Below are 6,000 nucleotides of genomic sequence, written 5' to 3'. Positions count from 1 at the left end.
TGGGGCCCCAGAACCCACAAGGCAGTTGTGTGATCATTCAAAGCCTGTCCACGTATGCTGGGGCTCACCGGGGCCCGGTCCACGAGAGGGTCCTTGCTGTCTCTGCACAGGTGGCCCACGCACCCTACTAGGGCTGACCAAAGCCAGCAGGGAGGACTCAGGGAACTGCGCTTGCCCCGAGAGCTGTGCATATGCCTGTAGTAGATTCTCAACCTCACCTCCTGCTCTTGCCTGTCTTACGTGTTTTCTTCTAACTGCAAACAGGAGATTTGAAAGCATTATGTTTATTGAAAATTGACTGATTCCAGAAATAACACACAGAGATGGGCATCTTCTATCTGCTGGTTCACTCCCCAAATGGTTATAATCGCATAGATGGGTCCAGCCCGAAGCCAAGAGCCTGCAACATCATCAGGGTCTTCCACATGGATAGCGGAGACCCAAGCTGAATCAGAAGTGGAGCCGCTGGGACTCAAATCAGCACTGTAAGTTGCAGGTGGCAGCTTAGCTCCTTACACAACCACTCTACCCACCCCCTACCTCCCCCCCCCCCACACACACACACTTTGAAAGGTTTAAGTGTCTCATGGTGGGGAATTTCTGTTTTGTATTTTGTGGGATTCTTCATACAAACCAAAAAGAATTGTTCCTGTTATGAAACTGACTTTTCCCTTGCCCTTGAGCACTTTGTCTTTGGAAGCATGTAGCTTCTGAAGTGAGAAAAGATTGCACTGCAGAAAGCCAGCCAACCAGCCAGCCAGCCAGCCAGCCAGGGGAACCAAGATGTCTGTTCCATGTCTTTCCCTTAGGAATCTCAATTAGCAAGGTAGGGGTGCAAACTCCCATTCTAGGACCAGGGCAGCGGCTGTTGGATCCTAATCTGTGGCACCTCACTGAGCCCAGTGGCCTGTCCTTCACTGTCCTTCCCTTGGGTGCCGGGACTGGGGCTGTGCTGCTGCGGCTGGGACTCACTCTTCCCCCAACTGCCCATCACTCACTTCAAAGACAGGAGGAGGGGTGGGCCCACTGCGACAGCGCAATATTAAATCCTCACTTTGTATGCACTGGCATCCCATATAGGCTGTCCCACTTCCCATCCAGCTCCCTGCTTGTGACATAGGAAAGCAGTAGAGGATGGCCCAAAATCTTGGGACCCTGCACCTGTGTGGGAGACTCAGAGGAAGCTCCTGGCTCCTGGCTTTAGATTGGTTCAGCTCTGGCTATTGTGGCCACTTAGGGAGTGAAGATTTTTCCTCTCTGTCCCTCCTTTTCTCTGTAAATCTGCCTTTCCAATCAAAATAAATAAAATCTTTTTAAAAAAAATATGAGGAGGGGGTAGCTATCCTGCCATTTTATCTTCCCTGGGAGCCAGTGTCTACTTTCCTAGTTTGATACCTGAAAACAGCAAGTCACATTGACCAAGTTAATTCAGTAGGGCTTGGGCAATGTGACTGTAAAAAAAAAAAAAAAAAAAAATCCACCTGGACACAAATCCCTGGAAAGCCCTACTTGTTCCACCATAGGGGCATCTTAAAGCCACATCGCACCTGAAAACCAGCCTACGTGCCCATCTAGAAGTGGCCCCACTCAGTACCTGGAAACAGCACAGAGATCCGATGCACTTGGCAGCACAGAACCTGGACCCCTGTCCCCCTGGCTCCCAAGGACCCCTCCATGTTTGCACCCAGTGCCCTCACTGGCTGGGTCCTCTCCAACATAGAGAACCTTCCTAGATGAGCTTCAGGCATGCACACGGTGAGGGCCACCAGCAATCCCTTCGGGCCCAAAGGACTTGGTTCATTGCCCTGGCTGATGGCCATCTAGTGGCCACCAACTGGCCAGAAGGTGTAAATGTCCCGTCTTCTGAGGCAGGCAGGTACTGTAGGGAGCCTGCCTTTTTGCTGGACAGTGAGGTCAGCCCATGTAAGTTCTGTTCCATTGCAGGACCCCCTGAAGATGAACGGAGGGAACTTTTCCAGTTCTACTTCTCTTCCCTCCCTCCCCACAGGTGGTCCAGAAAGTTCTCCCAAGTCTATCAAACAGCCACACAAACCAAGACCCAGCCTGTGCTCCCAGTGCCCTGACCTGCAAGCTTGCCTGTCATCACTCCCTCTTGCCTCCAGCACTCAGCAGCCACCCCCCGCCTCATTCAATGAAGCTAACTTGGACAGAGATGGCTTGGGCCATCCTGTGCGTGTCGCACCAGGCCTGATGATATCTTCAGAGAAAACAAGGTGGCCCTGGGCCTTTGGTGGGGGAGGACAAGGGTGCAGGAGGCCTTCTGGTTCCCAGCTAGACCCTTCTGCATCAGCATAAGAGGGCAAGAACGGGAGATGAAGACAGATGGAGGTCCTGCGGGGCAACCTCCCCATTTCTGCACACTTTCTGCTGTGCACAGCCCCGGCCTCTTGGCAGCTACCAATACCTGGGACTAAGACAAGGGTGGCCTTGGAGCTGACCCGAATGTCAGTCTGTCTTCACACAGCTCTGCAGGCTGCACACAGCAAGCGTCCCTGAGCATTGCATAGGCACCCCTCACTCTGGAAGCAGGACTCCAGCAAAACGGGGAATGAGAGGGTTGGCTATGGTTTCCAGCAGGTACAGACTTGCTGTATCCATGGATAGGCACGGGGGGGAGGGGCAGGGGCACTGAGGCCTAAAGAGTCACACCTTCACCCTAGTTTGAAATGTGCTCTCTGGGACCTAGCCACCATGTGCTATCCCCAAGACGTATGTCTGTTACACCGGCACCGAGCCTTCAAAGCACTCCTGAGGGGTGACACTCCCTCTGCCAGCCCCCCCATTCCTGGCACTCCTGTGACTACAGAAGCTGAAGTCCCAGACCCAGGTGAAAACTGGTTACCTCCATTCTACCCTGAAGAAGCATGGGGGAAGCTGGACTTGGCTGTGAACTCAAACTTTTCTTGCCCATCTGCAGTTACCTCAGCACCACTTACTGGGTGGGAACTCTGGAGACCACTCCTCCAGGGCTGCCTACCCAGACGTTGTGTGAAAGCTATAGTCAGGGGTCAGCTCCCCCCACCCCCAGGACATCCTGTTACTGCCATGACAAGAGCAAAGGATGAGCCAGAAGATCAGGGGGGCTGGAGGTGGAGTCAAGGGGCACAGACCACACTCCCCAGACAGCAGTGGAGTGTTGGAACTGTGGGGGCAGAGCAAGAAGTCCTGCTCCGTGCAGGGACCATAGGACATTACTGAAATGCCCCTGGGTGGGTCTGTCCTTCAGGCAAAGTCATGCATGGGTTCCAGACCTTGTCCCAGACACATCCAGAGGGGCAGGTGTATCCTGGGGACTTGAGCTGCACCTGCTGGCTGGCTGGGTTTGTTACAGCCTTGCCAAGGGCAGGAATGTGGGGCTCACAAATTGCTGCACCCCAAGTCTGCACTCTGTCCACCATACCTGGGGATCAGGAGGGGTTCCACAGGCTGGTGAGACATCATTTGCAGCCTCTTGTGGCCAGGCTGGGTGGGGAGGTTCCTCCCCAGGGCCCAGTGGTACCACCTGAGCCCCAAGTGGGTAGCAGGTCAGGAGGTCTGACTGCCAGCCAACATCTTTCTTTTTTTGGTATTTACAAACTAAACGCGGGTCACCATCTGGCAACCTGGGGAGATGGAGGTCAAATTCTGCACACACACGAAGCATTTCCGCCTGAATCAATAAGTCCCCTTTTTCTTCTTTGTCCTCCCTCCCCCTCTGCCATTCCAGGGACTGGCCCAGCTATTTACAGCCCAGCTGGCTTTGTTTTGCCCCCAGATGTACTCCAGGGCAGGGAGCTGTACACACCTGGGCTGGCGGGGTGGGGGAGCTTAGTGGAGGCATCCCAGCTCTGGGGCCCAGCAGGGAGATGTCCATACTGATGAAGGGAGGAACAGGTGGCAGCTCTCCCCAGCCTGGCCCTGATCTCAGCCTCTCTCCCTGGGGGCCCTGGGATGGGCAGTTACCTATGAATGCCAATAGGCACAGGTGCACGCAAGAACTACCCTCTTCCTCCCAAGGGACTGTTTCTGGACAGCAAACACGCCTGTGCAAGGTGCCCCCCGACTCCCACACACCCCCAGGCCACAGATCCCAGTGCCTCTCCCCTTTCCCACCCTTCTTCCTTATTTCTTGCTGGCCCTGCCCTCTCCATCCATTGGCCCCTCAGTAAAGGGACCAATTTATCTTCACTCCAACTCCTTCTGTGGGTTCCTTGGTTGCTTCTCGCTGAAATATTGTTGCACAAACTTCAGGGGTTGGCATGTGCTTAAAACAAACTCAAGCATCTGTTAAGAGGGCCACACTGCAGACAGAGGGGAGGCGAGGGCTTGGAGCCGCTTTTCCTTGCTCCTCAGGTCTGAGCCAGGACCTAGCTGTGTGCAGATCCTGGCTAAGACCCTCAGGACCCTGCAAGAAGTAGCAGTGATGTTGGAAGCGGACTGCTTTGCTCAACAGCTTGCTGGGTTCAGAGCTGCCTATAGACACCTGAAGGTAGCTCCAGGGCCCTTTGTCTCTGCACCCCTCTGCCATCGCCAGTGACGTTCCCGGGGTCTTCAGTCCTGGATTCCTCAGATCCAGAACGGAAAAGAGGCCGCTGCCTCAGTGCAGTGGGGAGAGAGATGAATACCCAGAGAGTGAGCGGCTTTGCCAACAGGGAGGATACAGATGCCAGGGGTGATTAGGAGTGTTGGCATCACCAGCACTTCTACAGGACAGAAAAGTGTCACACCCCCCTGGAGCTTCTGGTGACGGGCAGGTGGCTGTGTCCACTCACAGCTCCTCGAAGCGTTCCATCCTCAAAGCTTGATAGGATTCCATAGCCAGATCAGAGGACACGGAAGGAGACGCAACACGGCAGGCCCATATGTCACAAGCCCAACTCAATGACCCAGGCTGTGTCCTGCTGGAAGTTGGCCTTCCTCTGGGAGCCCGGGTGCTTTCTCTGTGAAGTAGGCCAAACATGCTTACTTGGCAATGCCATTGGGAAGGTGGAGGAGCTGGTCTGCGGCCAGGCTGTGGCAGCACCTGGATCTGTCTGACATTGGGACATGCTATGACCTTGTCCCCAGGGTCTGTGGCCTAGTACTTGGGGAAGGAAAGCCTGTCTTCATACGAATTCCATCTTCCATGTCCCTTCACCTTTAAGACTTTTGCTTGCCTCTACCCAGGTGTGTGAGCTCTTGGCATCTAGCCATGACCGCCAGCAGTAGGGTGGATGGGTGATCTTCCTAGGACAGCCCCTCTGAGACCACTGAGGCAGAATGTATCCCTGATAGCAATTGCAGTCATGACTCTACCATGGCAATGAGCTGAGTGTGCAGCAGCCCTCACCCCCTCCAGCCCAGGTAGGTTCCGGTGGGTTCCTGGTGTCTAACTTCTCCTGAGTTACCAGGGCCTCAGGTTTGAGCTTTCTGTTGGAGATCTCAACTTCAAGTAACTATTAGACAGAATTAGACCCACACTGACCTCCCCAAGAGGCTGCAGAAGCAAACAGTGCCTGCGTCAGAGCCCCCTCCCCTGGAATCCCAGCGCTGTGTTGAAAGCCAGCCAGAGAGACCAAGGTAATAGATCACCACCACCGCCTCTGTTTACAGCCGGGTAATGCCTTTTACGACTACCTCTCTATATCCCGAATATTTGTTTTATTGCTCCTGTAGGGAGATTTTTCCATTTGGTAAAAATCATCAGATGGTTTCAGTCATGTTAACAACTGCCCATTAAATACAGAGGAGTAAACAGGGAAATAAAGGTTTGTTTCTTTGCTATTCTTGTTTCCCCCCCCCTTTTTTTTTTTTTTGGTAATTTATGGAGGAAACTCATGGGACAGACATCGGTGGGTTGAGGCGTGTTCTGATGCTGTTCCTCCCAGTTCCCACCTGGGTGGGCATTTCCCCCAGGAAGCCCACCCTGACTTTCAGAAAGGACAGTGTCTCCAGGGAAGAGAAAGGTGAAGGTCTGATTATGCTTGCAGGCTGTGGCTGTCTGCCTAATCCCCGGGATTT

The sequence above is a fragment of the Ochotona curzoniae genome, unplaced genomic scaffold, assembly GCF_017591425.1.
Source record: "Ochotona curzoniae isolate NIBS_2020 unplaced genomic scaffold, NIBS_Ocur_1.0 scaffold_4763, whole genome shotgun sequence".
Classification (NCBI taxonomy): Eukaryota; Metazoa; Chordata; class Mammalia; order Lagomorpha; family Ochotonidae; genus Ochotona; species Ochotona curzoniae.
Note: the sequence above shows the minus strand (reverse complement) of the source record.